The sequence below is a fragment of the Phocoena phocoena genome, chromosome 3, assembly GCF_963924675.1.
Source record: "Phocoena phocoena chromosome 3, mPhoPho1.1, whole genome shotgun sequence".
Classification (NCBI taxonomy): domain Eukaryota; kingdom Metazoa; phylum Chordata; class Mammalia; order Artiodactyla; family Phocoenidae; genus Phocoena; species Phocoena phocoena.
In genome coordinates, this window is record NC_089221.1 from 138,248,792 (window position 1) to 138,271,397 (window position 22,606).

A 22,606-nucleotide genomic window follows, 5' to 3' on the forward strand; every position below is an offset into this window, starting at 1 on the left:
GAAAAGTAAGAGAGAGAAAACTTACATTCTGGTTTTGCTTATGAACATCAATGCAAAAGTCCTAAACTAAATATTAGTAAATGAAATCCAGCACAGAACAAAAAAGACCATACAATGTTTTTATTTGTTTGTTTGTTTGAAATTAGGTTCAAGCCAAAGATGCAAGAATGGTTTAAAACCTTTAAGATCACTGATAAAAGAAATTAAAGTTGATACAAACAGATGGAGTGATACAACATGTTCTTGGATTGGAAGAATCAATATTGTGAAAATGACTATACTACACAGAGGAATCTACAGATTCAATGCAATACCTAACAAATTACCAATGGCATTTTTTACAGAACTAGAACAAAAAATCTTAAAATTTGTATGGAGATACAGAAGATGCCAAATAGCCAAAGCAGACTTGAGGGAGAAAAACGGAGCTGGAGGAATCAGACACCCTGACTTCAGACTATACTACAAAGCTACAGTAATCAAGACAATATGGTACTGGTAAAAAAAAAAAAAAAAAAAAAAAACATAGATGAATGGAACAAGCTAGAAAGCCCAGAGGTAAACCCATGCACCTATGGTCAACTAATCTATGACAAAGGAGGCAACGATATACAATGGAGAAGAGACAGTCTCTTCAATAAGTGGTTCTGGGAAAACAGCTACCTGTAAAAGAATGAAATTAGGACACTCCCTAACACCATACACAAAAATAAACTCAAAATAGATTAGAAACCTAAATGTAAGACCGGACACTATAAAACTCCTAGAGGAAAACATAGGCAGAACACTCTTTGACATAAATCACAGCAAGATCTTTTTTGATCTACCTCCTAGAGTAATGGAAATAAAAACAAAAACAAACAAATGGGACCTAATGAAACTTCAAAACTTTTGCACAGCAAAGGAAACCATAAACAAGATGAAAAGACAACCCTCAGAATGGTAGAAAATATTTGCAAATGAATCAATGGACAAAGGATTAATCTCCAAAATAAACAACTCATGCAGCTCAATATTAAAAAAACAAACAACCCAATCCAAAAATGGGCAGAAGATCTAAATAGACATTTCTCCAAAGAAGACATACAGATGGCCAAAAAGCACATGAAAAGCTGATCAACATCACTAATTCTTAGAGAAATGCAAATCAAAACTATAATGAAGTACCACCTCACACCAGTTAGAATGGGCATCATCAGAAAATCTACAAACAACAAATGCTGGAGAGGGTGTGGAGAAAAGGGAACCCTCTTGCACTGTTGGTGGGAATGTAAATTGATACACCCCTATGGAGAACAGTATGGAGGTTCCTTCAAAAACTAAATGTAGAACTACCATGCGACCAGCAATCTCACTACTGGGCATATACACAGAGAAAACCACAGTTCAAACAGACACATGCACCCCAATGTTCATTGCAGCACTATTTACAATAGCGGGTCATGGAAGCAACCTAAATGCCCATCGACAGACGAAAGGATAAAGAGGTTGTGGTACATATATACAATAGAATATTACTCAGCCATAAGGAACGAAATTGGGTCATTTGTTGAGATGTATGTAGAGACTGTCATACAGAGTGAAGTAAGTCAGAAAGAGGAAAACAAATATCGTATATTAATGCATATATGTGGAACCTAGAAAAATGGTACAGATGAACCAGTTTGCAGGGCAGAAATTGAGACGCAGATGTAGAGAACAAACATATGGACACCAAAGGGGGAAAGGAGGGGGTGCGTGGAGGTGGTGGTGTGATGAATTGGGTGATTGGGATTGACATGTACACACTGATGTGTATAAAATTGATGACTAATAAGAACCTGCTGTATAAAAAAAGAAAATAAAATTGAAAAAACAAAAAAACTTTAAAATTCAATCAATATAATAATTAATCACATTAACATATCAAAGAGACAAAATATTATCATCTTATAGACAAAGAAAATATGTTCAATGGACTTCCCTGATGGCACAGTTGTTCAGAATCCACCTGCCAATGCAGGGGATACGGGTTCGAGCCCTGGTCCAGGAAGATCCCACATGCCATGGAGCAACAAAGCCCATGTGTCACAACTACTGAGCATGTGCTCTAGAGCCCACAAGCCACAATTACTGAGCCACAACTACTGTGCCACAACTACTGAAGCCTGCATGCCTAGGGCCCATGCTCTGCAACAATAGAAGCCACCACAATGAGAAGCCCACGCACTACAACAAAGAGTAGCCTCCGCTCGCCATAACTATACAAAGTCTGTGTACAGAAAAAAAGACCCAACGCAAGAAAAAATAAAATATAAATAAATTAACTAAAAAATATATGTTCAATGAATTCAACTTCCATAGATAAGAAAAAATGCAGCAACTAAAAATACAAGAGAACTTTTTTAACTTTATAAGGGATAGCTACAAAGTAAGCAAGTATTATTCGTAATAATGAGATACCTAAAACTAAGATCAGGAAAAAAGTCCTTTGGCTCTTTTTGCAAAATTTTCTAATCAACATTGTGTTGGTAGCTATTGTATTGGCATCGTATAGGTAAGCAGTAGAAGTAAAGCAGAAAAAAAAATGGTATAAATATTGGAAAGGAAGAAAACATTCTGTCATTATATGCAGATGATAAAACTGTCTACATAAAAAACCCAAAAGAATGTGCAGATATATTATTTGAACTAATAAAAGATTTCAAAAGTTGCTGAATTTAAAAAGATTAATGTACAAACTCCAAATAAATTTCTTTATATCTTTAATAAATAGAAAACATAATCTAAAAATGTATCACTTACCTGGATATAACAAACTTAAGTTATAAATCTAAAAATATGTGTAAGCCCATGATGGAGAAAAATTTAAAAACTTCATTCAAATACATGAAAGAAAACAGAAGTAAATGGAGAGGTATACCATGTCCATGAATTGGAAACTAAATATCATAAAGGTATTGATGGTCCTTAAATTGATTTATAGATCCAATGCAATTCTAATCAAAATGCCAACAGCATGTTTTGGGGAACCTGACAAGCTGATTCTGAGATATATGTGTAAGAACAAAAGGCCAAAAGATAGCCAAGATATTTCTGAAGATGAGTAGTTGGGACAACTACACTAGCAGAAATGAAGACTTATAATCAAGCTGTAAGCACTAATCTATGATACTGTAGCAGAGAATGAGAAATAGACTAATCCAACAAAACAAAAAGTCCAGAAATAGTATTGCACATAAGAAAATTTGATTACAGTTCAAAAAACAATGCTGGAACAATTTGTTATCCATAAGGAAAAAGTTGAACCTCAAATCACATCATACAGGAAAAAAAATTCAACTTTAAAAGCATACTTTAAATTTTGTAGGAGAAAACACAGAAGGATATCTATAACCTGGGGCTAAGTAAGGATCTTTTAAAAAAAACACAAAAATGAAAATTATAAAAGATTGAAAAATCTAACTTCACTAAGAATAAAATGAATATTCATCAAAGTTATGATACAAAATGTCAAAATACAAATTAGCAATTGTAAGGATATATTTATAAAGTAGTTTATTCCTGAATATGTGATGAAATGTTACAAATCAAAAAGAAAAATACAAACAATCCAATCAAAATGGATAAAGGACTTGAACAGACACTTTACAGAAGAGACAAAAATGGCTAATAAATATATGAGAACATGTCCAACATTGTTAGTAATCTTCAAAATACAAATTCGAGTGAGAATGAGCTTCTGGCTTACACCCATCAGATACAAAAAGATCAAAAAGTTGGACAATAACAAGTACTGGCAAGGATGTGGAACAATGGGGCCACTCATACTCTGATGGCATTATTAATAATAAAAATTAGTACAACTACTTTAGAAAAAAATTTGGCAATGTTTTATGAAGCTGAAATGTCTATTCCCTACAAAACAGTAATGTTTTGAGAAATCTTGCATATATGTTTCATGAGTTATGCCCAAGTATGTTCATTGCAACAGCAAAGAATGGTGGAAGTACCCAAACATCCACCGAAAGGAAAATGGAGAAATAAAAGTGGTGTCTATTGAAGTAGTTCTAGACAGAATTGGAAATAAGTGAACTAAAGCTGTATCATCAACATGGATGAATCTGAAGTATATGATATTGGGAGAAAAAACAAGTTACCAAAGAATTCTTACAGTTTTATTCTATGTACTTCACTTTTGAAAACCTGAAAAATTAAATGATCTATTGTCTGGTGATGTACAAATAGGGCAAAATTTTAAAACATAAAGCAAGGAAACGGTAGACATGAAATTCAGTACAAGGGTTAACTCACGTGGTTGTTCAAGAGAACAATGAAATAGGGCTTATATGCAATTATGAAAGTTTTGACCGCTAAACTGATGGTGTGTATGTATATCAAATGATTAAATGACACATTCCAGTGTACACAATATGTAACATACTTCATCAGCTTCTTGGGAGACTGAAGGTTACATAATTCTTTCCTTAACTATTGTTTAAAACAAGAACATGAATACCATCATGGTTTTGTCATTTCATGAAGGTGTCTTAAGTATTCTTAGAGTGATAAAGTCTGAAGTTATGTTAATTTGCAAGTTGATTCTTGATGAGATCATTATTGAAGACATTTCCAGTATGCTATATAAGCATTTGAGTGCACATGTGATTGGCTGGGAAGGCTGACTGTACACATGTAAATGAGGCTGGGCTGTGAACAGGCTGCACAATGAAAGTGGGGAAATGATCATGGCTTCTAGGCTTTCTAAGTTCACCAACGGACTTCACTGCTTGAGTTTCCCTTTTGATTTTTTCAGTATGTACCATGGGCTTCTTTAAAATAGTTAAAAAATGTATTTTGAATACAAGTGCTTTTAGAAAAACTTGTAATCAAAGGCCTCACCTTCCACCCCATCTTTTTCTGCCTTAGCCAGCAGAAGGGGCTGATCAATGTAAACAAATTCAGAGAATTGAATTTGCTTTTCTTCATGAGAAGAAAGAAAATGGATCACAATACAAAGAGAAAGGAATTAGACTAAAATATTTGTTCAGTTTAACAAGCAAGAGAGACTTACAGAATTGGTTTATGCAACCAGTTGTTTCTCAAGAAAGAGATAGTTTCTCAAGTTGCACACTTTTAATCAACAACTGCAAGGCAAAAACTGTAAATGTTTTTACTGAACATGAAAAGATTGCTGCAATGTAAAATAAGTTTGAGAAGTGGAAGAAGCAAACTGGCCACAGAGACTGCATATCATTTAAGACTCTTCACTAAGATTCATATCTTAGTGAATAAATTAGCAAAAAGCAAAACTTATCTGTCATTTTTATTCTCTATCTCTCTCTGGTTCTCTTGTCTCTCTCTTTCTCTCGCTCTCTCTCTCACACATACACACATACACAAATCCTTTGGTGGCTATTCTATTGAGAAAGTAAACTACATTGACTGTTTTAGTCTAAGATATGGCATCATGTTTGGCTTATGAGAAAAGAAGGTGCTTGTGGGAACTCATTTAACCTTACTGATTCTTTAGTAGTAGGCTTCTGATCACACTGGCTGGGCTCCTGTAAGAGCAAAAGCATTGTTTTGATTTATATCCACAGGCCTGTTTTTTTTTTGTTTGTTTTTGTGATACGCGGGCCTCTCACTGTTGTGGCCTCTCCCGTTGCGGAGCACAGGCTCCGGACGCGCAGGCTTAGAGGTCATGGCTCACAGGCCCAACCGCTCCATGGCATGTGGCATCTTCCCGGACCGGGGCACGAACCCGTGTCCCCTGCACCGGCAGGCGGACTCTCAACCACTGCGCCACCAGGGAAGCCCACAGGCCTGTTTTTATATCTGCTAAAATGTTTGCTCAAGTCTAGCCATGACCATCTAGTCTCAAACATTTCAGAGAGTAGAGCTTATAATTTGAGACCAACTTTAACAATGTTCTTTGAGAGAGAGGGAGAAGGAGGGGAAGGAGAGTGAGAGAGAGAATGTTTTATAAAGCAGATGTAAGATAGCAAAGCAACTCAGAACCTCAGCATTTTCTGAGAGCTGAGTATTTGAACAATGATAAGAGCAAATAAGGAGAAAGAACCAGATGGGCACCACCCTGCTTCCTTACCTCTTCCACCTACATTTCCAGTCCTATGTCCATACAAGGGAAATTTATTTATAGTGATGGTCTGAGGTAACTCTCTCTAATGTCTGACTCCACCAAATCATTACCCATTCCTATGGTTGCTATCCCTTAGGTAGTGTAGATATGTTCTTGGTTTAACGGAGGAGGAGAAGAAGAAGGAGAAAGGAAGATCCCTTTGAAGAGCATTTGGAAATTCACTGTGTATATTTAGTTCCTAGAAAAATTCCAATAACTAGGATGTAAACCACTTAACAGTTCAATTTCAAGAAACATACACAGCCACAACTGTATGTTCTCTGGAGCTACTGGAAGTGACTACCTCATTCACAATACACTGGGCACAGCTGCAAGCACTGACCAGCTTACTCACAGGGCACGGGGAACACAAGAACCTAACCATAGAATGAAAGTGATAATGAGGTTCTCCAGATCATGGCAGCTTCTCAGTTGTTGGAAATTCCTTCCCATGGAAACCACTGCAGCTGTTGTGGATATTTTGACAGTAGATGGAATGTGCTAAGAGAAACAGAATCAAATCAAAAAGAAATCTGACATAGCTCAACATGAACTATTTTGGTAAGTTGCACAAATCAGGTTTTTAAAAAAATGTATAATGAATATTTTGAATTTCAAATAAAATAACAGATTTTAAAAATTCTAACAAATTGGGGATCTTACCTTCTTCTATAGGTACACTATTATTTTTAATACCATTTTATCCATGCTTGGATGAGTCACTGATTGCAGTAATTTAGTTTCAAAAGAAAGGGGATTTATTTCTTTAAACAAGCAACAATAGAGCGAACATCCTTATGAAGATATTTTGTTCTACCTTATTTGTGGGTTGTAATATATTATGTGATGATCTATTATCTGGGTACTGAAGAAGAGCCACTTCCTATCTCCATGGTATCTATATTAAATTCTATTTCAAGTGTTATTTTTGATGGCAGGCTGTCAAGTTGATGAATGCACGTGCCCGATGTTGTTTTCCAAGTTTCTAATTTGTGATAATGAAGTTGTGTGAAGATTCTCATGCACATCTTGGAGCATTCTCTGCATTGTAAAACTCCGACAGGAAGCACAGAGCTAGTAAGGCTCCCAATGGTCATTGTAACTTTGTTGGAAGGAAAACTACTAGATGTGCTATTGAGAGGCTTCCAAGACTGACCAAAGATCACTAAGATGTGTCTGAAGTGTAAAACCAAGTTTCTCTTCCTTAGGAGGTTATATATATGGGGTTTTTTGATTAGTAGTTATCACAATGTTTTCTGGTACCTTATGGCACTTTATACATTCCTTATGTTGTACATTGTTCTATTTATTTATACTGATTTGCCAAAACAAAAGCAAAAGAAAAACTGTAGTTTATTCTTCCCTTTATTCACTAAGCATAGGCCCTACGGGAGCAGAGATGAGAGAAGTCTCTTTCTGCACTTCTTTCTCTCAGGTTCCATTGCCTCCATGTGTGGTAAATACTCTCTTCACTGAGTGTGAGTCTGCTGTTCAAAGGTGTAAATTTTTCATACCATCTGGCTTTTAAGTAACTTTCTCCATGTGTTCTCAAGTGAAGAAAAAGAGATCTTTTCCAAGACTGAAGGAAAGCTAGCTGTATTGGCCTGAGAAATGACAGCATTGGCTTTGTTATGGTATGTGAGAATGACCATGAATTAGGGTTGATAGATAAAATACAGAACACAAAATTAAATTGGAATTACAGACTAACAAAAAAATCACTTTTTTTTTTTTAGTATAACTGAATTCCATTTAATGTATTGATTTTAGAACCTAACCATCATGTAAGATGAGACTGTGCTTCACTTTTTATAAAACTCATCCACAGCTATTGTCTCATTTAGCTCTCCACAGTTATTTTGATTGGGACTCAAAGTCTGTCTTATGCATGCCCATTTTGCAGATGAGAATGTTGAGATTCAGAATAATTACATTACTGAAGGACACATGGAGAGTTAAGAGGCAGTGTTTGAACTTATATCTGAGTTATCTCCCTTCTAGCCCTGTGTTCTCTTTTTCACAAACTCACTCCTACATGGGAATAAATTATAATTGATTAATCTTATTAATACATTCTAGCTAGTTGATAGTAATACAATTATATAATAATACTTCCCCTTTGATAACATTGTGTCTTAACTAATAAAAATGTCTGCTTTCCTTCAAGATCCTATGCATAGGTGATTTGGGACAGTACAGCCTTTTATTAAGAGATTCGACAGGGCTATCTGAACATCTTAACATCTCACCATATGAAACATTTCACCTACTGAAATTGTTCATTGGCATAAAAAATATGGATACATGATGTTTTCCTCTAAGAGTTTTATAGTATCTGGTCTTATATTTAGGTCTTTAATACATTTTGAGTTTATTTTTGTGTGTGGTGTTAAAGAATGTTCTAATTTCATTGTTTAACATGTAGATGTCCAGTATTCCCAGCACCATTTATTGAAGAGACTGTCTTGCCTCCATTGTATATTCTTGCCTCCTTTATCAAAAATAAAGTGACCATAGGTGTGTGGGTTTATCTCTGGGCTTTCTATCCTGTTCCATCAATCTATATGTTTGCTTTAGTGCCAGTACCATACTGTTTTGATGACTGTAGCTTTGTAGTATAGTCTGAAGTCAGGGCGTCTAATTCCTCCAGCTCCAATTTTTTGTTTTTTGTTTTGTTTTTTCTCTCAAGACTGCTTTGGCTATTTGGGGTATTTTACGTCTCCATACAAATTTTAAGATTTTTATTCTAGCTCTGTGAAAAATGCCATTGGTAATTTGATAAGGGTTGCACTGAATCTGTAGATTGTCTTGGGTAGTATAGTCATTCTGAACAATATTGATTCTTCCAGTCCAAGAACATGGTATATCTTTCCATCTACTTATGTCACCTTTGATTTTTTTCATCAGCATCTTATAGGTTTTATAGTACAGGTCTTTTGTCTCCTTAGGTAAGTACATTCTTAGGTATTTTATTCTTTTTGATGTGATTGTTTATTTAATTTCTCTTTCTGATTTTTCATTGTTATTGTATAGAAATGCAACAGATTGCAGCAATATCTTTTTCAATCCATCTCTCAGTGTAATGGAAATAAAATTAAAATAAACAAATCAGTCATAATTAAACTCAAAACTTTTGCTCAGCAAAAGAAACCACAAACAAAATGAAACAACAACCCACAGAATGGGAGAAAATATTTGCAAATGATGCAACTGACAAGGGATTAATGTCCAAAATTTACAAACAGCTCATGCAGCTCAATATCAAAAAAACAAACAACCCAATCAAAAAATGGGCAGAAGACCTAAATACACATTTCTCCAAAGAAGACATACAGATGGCCAAGAGGCACATGAAAAGATGCTCAATCTCACTAATTATTAGAGAATTGCAAATCAAAACTACAATGAGGTATCACCTCACACCAGTTAGAATGGTCATTATCAAAAAGTCTACAAACAATAAATGCTGGAGAGAGTGTGGAGAAAAGGGAACCCTCCTACACTGTTGGTAGGAATGTAAATTGGTACAGCCACTATGGAGAACAGTATGGAGGTTCCTTAAAAACTAAAAATAGAGCTACCATATGATCTAGCAGTCCCACTCTTGGGCATATATCCAGAGAAAAACATGGTTTGAAATGACACATGCACCCCAATGTTCACTGCAGCAGTGTATACAATAGCCAAAACATGGAAGCAACCTAAATGTCCATCAACAGATGAATGGATAAAGAAGGTGTGGTATATATATACAATGGAATATTACTCAGCCATTAAAAAGAATGAAATAATGCCATTTGCAGCAACATGGATGGACTTGGAGATTATCATACTAAGTGAAGTAAGTCAGACAGAGAAAGACAAATATCATGTGATATTGCTTATATGCGGAATCTAAAAAAAGTGATACAAAACAGAAACAGACTCACAAACTTAGAGAATGAACTTATGGTTACCAGAGGGGAAGGGTTGGGGGAGAGATAGATTGGGGGTTTGGGATTGACATGTACACACTGCTATATTTAAAATAAAGTGCTTTTCCAGAAAAAAAATATGGGTTCATGAATTATGGAAACTAAGATTTTTAAAGAATTGTTCTTGAAATTATTAAAGTCTTTTGAGGCACCCCCTCCCCAGTGCCCACACATACACAAGCATTCATGCTCATTCACGCTTTTGCTGAAGCATACCTCTAAACTTCCTGTCCTGAAATCACTTTCAGAAGTCTTATCCTAATGAGTTCTATGGTTTTGATTGTGTCAACCTGCTTTCCTTTCCTGGTTTGTTTCATTTTGGGGGACTAGCAGAAGTTACACAGTGACAGTATGATGCAATGTCACGTTGTTTATTCACTAAATTGTTCTAGATGGTTAGTAACACATGCCAGGGCTTGTGGTCATGACTGGAGCAGTTTTCAACTTTGCCACTTCTCTGGTGAAATTTCCTCCCTCAATCATTTCAGGTCTTCTGTGTAGAAGGGGGAAGTTAATAATAATATTAGAAGGAATAAATTCTGAGCGAAGAGTTTCCCTAATGTTGAAAATGCCTTGAGCATTATCTTCACAGCACTGTCAATTACTGGCTTCTCAAAATGCCACATTTTCAAAGAAAGGAACATGTGCCAACCTAAATGTGGCTTTTCATGCACAGTGGAGTGGGAAAATCAGTAAGGGGTTAATATACTTGAGAGCATGGCTGAAATTTCCCTACCCCGTGCATGTGTTAGTGAGTTCACTATCTGAATCTCTCTCTTTCTCAAGAGGTCATCTCACCAGATCCATTTTCAGTTAAATCCTTAGTGCTTTATCCAGTGGACAAGTTTCTCTTCCTCCAGAAGATAGATGGCAATGTACAGGTACAGATTAACTCTAATAAAGAAATCTAAGGAATCTGGGGATAGACAAACCATTAAGAAATAGAGGAGAAGCTAAGGGAGAAAATAGTCAAAATGGAGAAAAGAGAACTTGTGAGAAAAATATAGAAATTGGGACTTTAAATCATTTTTGATAGTAGAAAATTATGCCCTTCTTTGCTCAAAGGAAACTGAAGACTTTACAAGTGCCTTGGACATCAAGTTCTGTTTTAATACTTCATACTTCAATGAGGGAGAAACGTGCTGCTTAAAGTTCCTTTGAAATTTATATCGGATCTAAAACTCAAGTCTAAAAATGTTCTTAGCATAAATAAATTTATAGGCTCCCAGCTCTAGAAGAACCTGCAAATAGATCAAAGCACAACCCCATGGCACCCCAATTTTCCCCCTGCTTTCGGTACAGAGAATATATTTTAATTTTTTATTTAAATAAAGGAGCACTGGCTAAAAAGAGGCACTGAGCACAGATTCAGATGAACAAAACTGATGAAGTAGAAATGAATATGCTTGAATTAATCATAACGCTTTAATCAGGGTTTTCTTTTTTATTAATTAATTAATTAATTTATTTATTGTGGTATGCGGGCCTCTCACTGTTGTGGCCTCTCCCGTTGTGGAGCACAGGCTCCGGACGCGCAGGCTCAGCGGCCATGGCCCACGGGCCCAGCCGCTCCGCGGCATGTGGGATCTTCCCGGAGCAGGGCATGAACCCGTGTCCCCTGCATTGGCAGGTGGACTCTCAACCACTGCGCCACCAGGGAAGCCCAGGGTTTTCTAATGCTAGTTAATTGCATCCACAAACTATAACACAAAATGAGTTTGGTGAATTGCAAAAGGGAGACTTAGAGACCCCAAGCAGGGTCCTATTTTGAAGAAGGGTGATGTGGAAAAATTGACCAATTGCCACTGAAGCTGTTGTGTGCCCAAGTGGCTGAATAAGCCTGGCTATCAGTCAACTCAATTAAATTACAGGCAAAAATTAAACGTATCATAGACGTGCCATATTCTATTTCATTTGTTTTCCTAATTCCATTCCCAAGAGACATTAGACATTTCCCAGGACTGAAAATAAATTATATATTTTTTCCCAACGTGGCTTCCATTAATTTAATTCACTGCATAATAGTTAGAACAGTTGGGCCCCTGTGGCATTGGGATATCTACATGTTCATTGTGATTGTACTCCCCGCCAAAAATCAAAGTAGAAGACTCTATGAACTCCACCGTCACTACCCCACACCCCGCCTTTAGAAACACCGATTTGGTCTCTCTGACAGTACCAAGCATTTTGATCACTAATTCCCCTCTTTGGGTTAGCACATAAATAATTTTTATTTTACCCTGCCTGTGCGATATAGAGCGCTATATCTTAAGCACTGTATGTGTTATTGCCAACAAACCATTTTAATAATTGAAACCAGTGTTCTTTTTTTTTTTTTTCCCCTCACAGCTTATTCACTCAACTCCACAGCAAAGACCCTCTGGTAAAAGTATGTGTCATTAGCATTTATAAGCTGCTAAGGTCTCTGCAACCCCTTTCCCCACAATGAGTTGTCTCAATAGCTGAGTTCATGAGAGCCAGCTTATTCTAAGAAAAGCCAATTCTTATGTAGGACATGAAGATGAAGTTTTTATCAACAAACATCTAATCTTTCCGATTCCCTTACAAATGTTAAGCCTTCACGTCTCTGAGGCTGACACCAGTAGTTTGATACCCCAAATTTCTAATATATTGCTTTGTCTTTTTTTGAGTCTCTGAGGAGAGACCCTCTGCTTATACACTTTTCTAGTTTGATTAGTTAGATGATATCAGGCTCTGAGAGTAAATAGACAGGAAAAAAGTGAAATTACAGTGGAGGTGGGATGGGGTGAGGAAATGCATGGTGGGTGAAGAGAAAGGACATAATTCAGTGAAGATGAATTGCGTGAAGCAAAGCAATCCTTCTCGCATCTACGTTCCTGGGCTATTGAGGTTTATAATTCCAAACGTACCCATATGACTTATCTGAAAATAATCCAAACAGATTTGTTTGCACTTTTGTTTACAATATCTGCTGTTTTTGTGCACTATCCCTTCAGAGCTAGGACACTTGCAGACAAGTGTTTGTTGATCAATGGTATTGAACTAGTTACTTTATAAATTTGGCTGGGTTACATTGACTCATTAATTGGTCTGCAAAAGCCTAGGCTTTGTGTTAAAGGAGATGCCTAGTTTCCTCCCAATCAGTAATCCTTTACGCTAAAAGGCAGAGTGGGCTCAAGTCAAATCATGAAATGGGCAGACTGCTCCCTTAACGACCCATCTGCTTTCTCTAATCTCTCCAATACATTTTTTTTTTTTTTGTCACTTCTCTTCTAAACAGCTAAGAATCTTTCACTGTGATGCCCAACAGTTTGGGACAGAATTCTATGAAGGGGAGTTTTCTATGAAGTGGCCGGGAGAGGTAACAGGTTATCCTCTCTCTGTCTTAGTTTCCTCATCTGAAAACTCACCCCTAATATATCTCTACACAGAAGACTCATAAGATCAAATATAAATAAGATTTTTTCATAATACACCAAAAGAACAGACCAAACAACTTCCTCTTTTCCATTTCACCCATATATATTTTGTTTTGTAGCAATAGATAACTGATAAAATTATTGTGGTAAGCATTAGTGGTATACAACAGTGGCATACAACCTTGCTTAATAGATCTATATTCTAGTCCCAAAGACTACAAAAATTGTATTATAATTGAGACATATCTTATGCGTTTTTCCTTTATGTACATAGAGGGATGCTATATAGAGGCATGTGTTTAGTAACTGGTTAATGGTTATCTGTGGTGCTTAGTAGGAAACATGTAGTTAATGCTAACTATATAACAGGCACAGAGACATTTACATGTATTCAGTCATTAAACATGCATAATAACTCTATGTGATATATACTATTACTACTTCCACTATGCATAAAAAGAACCTGAGACACAGAGAGGATAATAGCTTTACCTAAGATCACATAGACAGTAAGTAATGGAGTTAGAGTTTCTACTCAAGCAGTCTGATTCCAGAGTCTATACCCTTAAATTCTGCACACTGTGGAACTAAGACAACTGCTGTAGCTACATAGATATTTTCCCACCAAAAGTCCTTAGGTAATTTGGGGAAAGTTAATTTTTATTATGAGGTATGAGATAAAAAGTAAGGCAGATTAGGTCAATAAATCTCTTACTATCCACACTGAATTTTCCCAAAGATGAATATAGGAATTTTCAGTTTTTAAAACATCACTCAGACTCTCCCTCAAGGTAGTAAATAAAGCAAAATTTTTTTCACTTAAAACAGGAAAATTGCACTGGACATTCAGTTATGCTAGAGATCAAATTAATTAAATTTTTCTTCTAAATAGAGAATAATATCTGATGCTTTTATTTTGCTAACTAATACTTGGTAAACCTATGAAATTAACACACTTAGTTTATTTACATTGTAATCTGTAAACAAGTTACATTGTAACTTGTAAACAAGTAGTTATTTCTATCGTGAAGTATGAGTTTTGTTGGAATTTCGTTCCCTGAATTTTCTTTTTTCTTCTCTACAAAGATATTTACTTTCAGCACCATGGAGAGAAATTACCTCCCATCTAGGCTGGTGATTTGCCTGTACCAACTTGGTAAACATTGGAATCTACTGTGGCCCTTGCTGGGGAAAAAGAAAAAAAAACCTACTGATTCATAATCTTTGGAATTAGGGAACATTGAGTAAGTGGGCATAATCCATAGGTAATTCTGAATATTAGCTAAGTATGGAACACCTGACCTAGTTTTATCACAGAATCTTAGAATAATACTTTAACTATACAACACTTCCGACCCTCTGAAGCTGTGGGGTTGCCACGGACAGCAATTATTCTTTAATGTAATGATGGACTTAAAAACAAAGGAAGTTCTTGAGGTTTATATTCAGTGTCCTACTTTCCAGTTCACGGTTCTTCCTGTTTGGTTATCATTTTCTCATGACTTATATCCATTATATATCCCTCTATGTTAACCTACTCCTGGAATATAATTAGATGAGCAATTCATGAACAGTTGGTATAAACTGAAAATTCATAGACAAGAATAACAAATGGCCAACGTTTTTTTAAAAATAAAAAAGACGTTGGGCTTCCCCGGTGGTGCAGGGAATCTGACTGCCAATGCAGGGGACAGGGGTTCGAGCCCTGGTCCGGGAAGATCCCACATGCCGTGGAGTAACTAAGCCCGTGTGTCACAACTACTGAGCCCAAGTGTCACAATTATTGAAGCCTGCATGCCTAGAGCCCGTGCTCCGCAACAAGAGAAGCCACTGCAATGAGAAGCCTGCACACCTCAACCAAGAATAGCCCCTGCTTGCTGCAACTAGAGAAAACCCACCCATAGCAACAAAGACCCAACACAGCCAAAAATAAATAAAAATTTAAAAACTTATAAAAATAAAAATAAAAAAGACGCTCAACCTCATAGATTATTAGGTAAATGAAAAATTTAAAAATCAGATATATCTTTCAGTAACCCGACAGATGGGTAAGAAGCTTGAGTTTTCTAGTGTTGGCAAGGATGCAATAAAATGGGAATTCTCAAACACTTCTGTGTGTTTAATAAACACTGATATTTTGCTAACCCACACCCATTTTCTGTCACTTTCTCCCTTGTTTACCTTAAATTTAGAGACCAAAAATGTATTTGATTTGTTTATTATCAATATCTATCCAAAATTAAAAAATGGAAAACTCTTAAAGCAATCAATCTTTTTTTTTTTTTTTTGCAGTACACGGGCCTGTCACTGTTGTGGCCTCTCCCGCTGCGGAGCACAGGCTCCGGACGCGCAGGCTCAGCGGCCATGGCTCACGGGCCCAGCCGCTCCGCGGCATGTGGGATCTTCCCGGACCGGGGCACGAACCCGTGTACCCTGCATCGGCAGGCGGACTCTCAACCACTGCACCACCAGGGAAGCCCCAATCAATCATTTTAATACTTTAGCTCACATTTTGATAGCTATTTGATAATACTGATGAAGCCAAGTTTATAAATTGGGTCTACTGCTCTTCTACTGATTCCAAAAGATGGGTGTTCTTTCTTTCATTATTTTTTGTTCATAACCAGATAATTTTAAAAGATGTACCAATGGTTGTGTAGGAACAGGTACATGGGAGCAAGGATGAAATCTGTTATTAGAGTGAGCTCTTACTGAAAAACTGAGGATGAGCAAGTAGTGTGTATTTACAAGAGGCATCATGTTTGCCATAATTATAATATCTAACGCTTACTGAGCACTTACTATGTCCCTGGCATGATGATAGTCTGTTTATATGCTTTATCTCACTTAACCTTTAAAACAAGATATAAGATAGGGCTTCCACGGTGGCACAGTGGTTAAGAGTCCGCCTGCCGATGCAGGGGACACGGGTTCGTGCCCCGGTCCGGGAAGATCCCACATGCCGCGGAGCGGCTGGGCCCGTGAGCCATGGCCGCTGAGCCTGCGCGTCCGGAGCCTGTGCTCCACAACGGGAGGGGCCACAACAGTGAGAGGCCCGCGTACCGCAAAAAAAAAAAAAAAAAAAGATTGATTGCTTTAAGAGTTTTCCATTTTTTAATTTTGGATAGATATTGATAATAAACAAATCAAATAAAGTACATAACGTTTAATAAGATAGGCACTAGCAATCATTAGAAAGACAAAATAAAATTATCTGTCCCTAAATAATACTTGTAATTCTCAAAATGTTGTCTCAGTGAAAACGATATTACTTTTACTCAAAAACTGAACAGTCTAGAATAAAAGAGTAGTTTAAGGTAATCCTTAACTTACCAATTTCCCGTGAGCCATGGCCTCTGAGCCTGGGCATCGGAGCCTGTTCTCCGCAACGGGAGAGGCCACAACAGTGAGAGGCCCACGTACCGCAAAAAAAAAAAAAATAGATTCTATGAATTTCTTCATTTTACTGATAAAGTAGCTGCTGCTTAGAGAAATTAAGTAATTTCCCCAAGACCATATAACTAGCATGGGATTCTATCTCAGGTCTATGTGACTCTGAAATTCAAACTGTTAATTATCATTCTGTACAGACTCCAAAGGCATTAGACAGGGACTTGTGACATATATATATATGTCCCATGTTGACAAATACATTGTGTTGTTCAGTACTATGTGGCTAGGGCCAAGAATAAATTAGATACTCGATATATATTTGTTGAATGGGTGAATAAATATATGCATGAGTGAAAGGCTAATAATCTGAATGAAAATAGAATCAACTCCTTTTTTGTTCATAAAACCAGATCCCCTCTTAAGATGCTACCTAGTGGTTGCCTTCTCTGGGTATTGGCTGGAAAGACCTCTAAGATGCCTCCTGTTTAGTAATATTAACAATTTAGGAAATACTGTTTATTAGTCCTAGAGAAATAGCTTTAAACTGGAGACTAACTGAATTTTCCATCCGTGGATGGAGATAGTCCAGATGGAACAGTGCTTGTAACAACTCCAAACAACATGTCCTTCTTTGCTTCCTCCTCTCACTGGGTCATAAAGAAACTTGTGGAGAGGGCTGGGTTTGAAGAGCTCCCAAGATAGCTTTCCAGATGACCTCTCGGTCACAAGGGCCTGCTATTTTGAAAGGCATAAGTACCATGGAGAGAGAGCAACGGGAGTGCGTGACATTTCCTTCCTTGATTATCATTCTGGAAGTGCTGATGCAGATTATTCTGCCTCAGAGGGAGGGAGCCTGAGGTCCTGGCTTTGCCTAATTTACAAATCCAGGAACAAATTTATCTTTTAGAACTCTATCGAACTTCTCAAATTGAGGGAACTAAGAATAATTTCTACAAATGTGATAAGAAAAAAAGCAAAAGAAAGCCTGGGATCTGTGTTATTCCATATAGAGATCATGGGTAGTACCTGCCTTTTTTTTTTTTTTTTTTTTTTTTTTGCGGTACATGGGCCTCTCACTGTTGTGGCCTCTCCCGTTGCGGAGCACAGGCTCCGGACGCGCAGGCTCAGCGGCCATGGCTCACGGGCCCAGCCGCTCCGCAGCGTGTGGGATCTTCCCAGACTGGGGTTATTAACCTGTATTCTAAAATGAGCTTCCAGTTACAACATTAACATCTAGCATTTAACAAGCATGGGCTAGGTGCTAAATATTCTGCTAAATCCTTTGTATAAATTATCTTATTTAACCTCACAGTGCTATGAGGTAAATACCATTTTATAGAGATTTTGAGGTACAAAAAAAGATAAGTAACCTGTCCAAGGTCACACAGCTGTTCATAGAAAGCTAGAGTTGGAACTTAAGCTGTTTAACTCCACATTGCTTTAACCACTAACTCTCTTGTCATAGAAATAAAATGGTCTAGACCTTTAGTTTTATCCTTTAGCCAAGATTTAGGATCACAATCATTAAATGAGTAGAATATCCTTTTTCCACCTCAGAAGTTGGAAGACGTGCAGATATCTTATGCATTTGGTTCATCTAGTCATTCAACGGGTGTTTATTGAGTACCTCCTATGTGTAGGCACTGTTTCAGGCCCTACAGATACGGTCAGTAGTGAAGAAAACAAATGGAAATCCTTGTCCTCGTGGAACTTATATGCTAGTACATTCTAGGTCCTCGTATTTTATCAATAGGGACCTAAGTCAGTCTGGGTGATATAAGAAAGGTTTTGTCCCTGGCAAGGGACACAGAGGCATGTAACTTTGCTTTTCTCTTGGAGGCTGATCACTCAAAGAGACATATAGTTTCTGGAGGCGAAAATGAAGTTTGTCAACCAAGATTAAATTTTCATATTATAGTGGCCAGCCAGGAAATGTAACGAAAGTGGGCCAGGAGCTGACTGTGGTGTATTAAAGCGACCTAGCCAGTCTATAAAGGCAGGCCCCTCTCAGCTCTCATGGGCTGTCCCCAGACTGGAATGTGAACCATTGCTGTAAAGCTACCAGTATCTCAAGAGAAGGCAGAAATCTCATTTTTTGGTAAAATATTCAATTTTGTAAATTTTGTAAAATTAATTAAAAGTAAAAAACAACAAAGTATAAAGCCCCAAACTCTGTGCCAATTAAAAAATATCTATTTTAAGGCTGAATAATATTTCACAAATAATGCATGATTCCACTTATATGAGATATCTAAACTAGTCAAACACAGAATTAGAGCATAGGATTGTGGTTGCCAGGGACTGAGGGGAAGGGGAAATGAGAATTATTATTCAGCAGCCATAAAATTTCTGCTATGCAAGAAGACGATGTTCTACAGATCTGCTGTACAACACTGTCTCTATAACTAACAAAATCGTATTGTACTCAAAATTTTGTTAAAAGGGTACATCTTGTAGTAAGTGTTCTTACCAAAATTAAAAAGAAAACAACACATCTGTTAGAGTATGTCCATGTGCTATCAGTTGTATCTTCCCCTTTGTGTGTGTGTGTGTGTGTGTGTGTGTGTGTGTGTGTATGCATGCTGAGGTGGGACAATTAGAAACGTTCCAGCAGTTAGCAGAGTGATCGCACTGGAGGATCATATCACCAGGGGCTTCCACTCTAAACCTAGTAGAATATAAAACGAAGGAGGCCAGGGACCTTGCAAAAGATCCTTGTAAACGAAAGGAGGAATTAAATGACCAACTGCGGGAGATACAAGGGGAGTCTGACGAAAGAATCAGGAGCAGTGTCAGAGTCAGCATGTACCTTCCTGCAAAAACATCACATATGTGGCGCAGTGGTTGAGAGTCCGCCTGCCGATGCAGGGGACACGGGTTCGTGCCCCGGTCCAGGAGGATCCCACATGCCTTGGAGCGGCTGGGCCCGTGAGCCATGGCCACTGAGCCTGCGCTCCGCGGTGGGAGAGGCCACAGCAGTGAGAGGCCCGCGTACCGCAAAAAAAAAAAAAAAAAAAAAAAAATTTACTTCAACCAACGTCACTTCCCTCCAGGCTCCTGGCAGCTCACTGACTTGCTCTGAGCTGCAGAACAGGCAGGTCATTTCCTCTTTGTCCTGGAGCTTTGGCAGAAAGAAACTTTTCTCCTGAAGCTTCAGAGGCAGGGAATAAAGAAAGCCTAGGAATCCCAGAAGACTTTCTTGCAAGGGAGATGAAGTTTTACCTCACTCAGTTGGTCATGCAGGATCTGGGTACTGCTGTTCTCTAGCAAGGTTGATTTGTTCCTTGTTTATTGTGGTAAGAACACTTAGCATGAGACCTACTCTTCTGACAAATTTTTAAGTTCATCATACAACATATGTTCATCATACCCATATTGTTGACTATGGGTACTATGCTGTACAGCAGATCTCCAGAACGAATTCATCTTGCATAAGTGAGACTTTATACCAATTGAACAACAACTCCCCATTCCCCCTCCCCTTGCCCGTGGTAACCACCATCCTTAAGTGGAACCAAGCAGTTTTGTCCTTCTATGGCTGCCTTACCTCTCTTAGCATCACGTCCTCCAGATTCACCCATGTCGTTACAAATCTCAAGGTGTGTTTCAACTCAGTTCCCCACTTACACAGGCATGGATGAATTTGAATTCAAATGTAGCAGACTCATGTTCTAGAATCATTAAGCAGAATACTTTACTTGGAAATAGAAGGAAAAATATTATTCACATGACTTTGAATAACTTTGTAAGTACAGAGGAAAACTGAGAAATCAATTCTTCTGTGGGATTTATGAGTTTCTGGTAGAAGGTAGACTCTCCAAGAATATGGGAAAGAATAAAAATGTTTAGCTAAATGTCTGGTGCATGGTAAACAACTAATAAAAGTCAGCAATTTTTATCATTATTCAATTCAATAAATAATTTGTCCTCTATTGAAATTATAGTTAGTGTAAATTTTGTTCATTAATTTAACTGAAACACTTATTTCTATGAAAACTTCAAAAATTGTCCCAAAGCTATGTGCTTTGACTGAAAAAAAAAGTGTCTTGCTTAAAACATATTGTTAGTTATTTCCTTGGCCCGAAATGCTAAAGCAACAAGGCTACTGACGAATGTCTTACTGAAATATAAGTAGTAATCATGATCATCCAGGGTCCGAAAAGATTCCCTGGCAGTTTGTAAATTTCTATCCTTTTAGGCTTTTTGATTTCTTACTGCAGGTGCACCATTTTTGACAGAAAATAATCAGTTGATTGTATTCACAGGGAGCAAAAGTCACATGTGACATCAGCTCAGCTGCTCCTACAACCCCCAGCTGAAATAGACTTCTATCCTGGTAGCTGCCCTTTGTGTTTATTATCATATTTAGGGTTTACTCAGTGTTCTCAAGTATACGATCTCATCCAAACCTTATGATAGTCTGGCAGGTATACTGTACCTCCTTGTGAACATAAGGGAATTGACTCTGAAGGGCAAAAGGACTTGCATTGGGCCACCTGTGTGGCAGAGCTGGATCATGAACGCATGACTTCCGACTCTAGATTCAGGACTATTCTCATTGCCCCAGGTTGTTGTGAGACCTAATTTATCTTTCCATCCTGGCACACTGCCTTTTGCCTGTCATCATGTGTAAAGCTATAGTACATTGTGCCATGAAAATCACTTGAAAATGTACTAATGTGCTTTTAAATACTATTTATAGACTCGGATCACTTTTTACCACCTAGAAGCTAAGTAATGAAAATATAAAAGCCGATAAGCACTTGGTTAAGACTCCAGCATACTTATTGATTATAATTTAGTTGGGATGTACACCATTCTCCAGTCAGCTAAGCAATATCAAGTGATTAAAATAACGGATTAAATGATAAACATGTTGCCGTTTTCAACCTTTTTACTGACTGATCTAGATTGTTTGGCCTAGTCAGAGTGCAGCAATCATTAAAATGCTCACTAAAATTCTAACAGAAAATGTATGCAATGATAGATTTGTGTCTGGCCAAGAGGAAATTATAAAAATTTGGTAGAGCAGATTAAGGAAATGTTTAAGAGCAGAAACTGTGAAGTCAGGGAGACCTGGGTTTCATTCCCAGCTAAGCTGTGCCATTTACTAGCTGTGTGTCCTTAGGCAGGTTGCTTAACCTCTCTAAACCTCGGTGTCCTCACCCATAAAATACAAACAAGCTCCCCTACCTCAGATGTCTATTATGTGAATTAAATGAATCAATTCAAGTAAAGGGACTGGGGTACTGGCTAGCATATCAAAAAATTCAGGAAATAAATATTAACTACTATTATGGTTATTATTATCTACTTAGTGTCTCTAACTTAAGTTCCCTCATTAATTTCTTTAACCATAAAAACTGGTTAAAGAAGTCTATTCAGCTCATTGTATTGGTATCGAAGTCAATGGGATAATGCGGAGAAAGGATTTCTCATTCAGTGATGTGTACAGCCTAAGCACTCAATGAGTAATACGTACTATATTGGACACCTCTTGTGCACTGTCTCAGATCCTCTTGGTCTGCGTTCTGCTCCTGACACTGCTATAGGCAACTCACTTCACATCTGAGCAGCCCGATAAGTCTTCACCCACCTCACCACAGCTGCGCTGTGTTTCTCAGTTTCTGAGCCTGGATTTTCTATGTGGCTGAGTTGGAGAATATATAAGGAAATTCTTTAGCACTGGTGCATGTGCAAATTTGGAAATTTAAGGG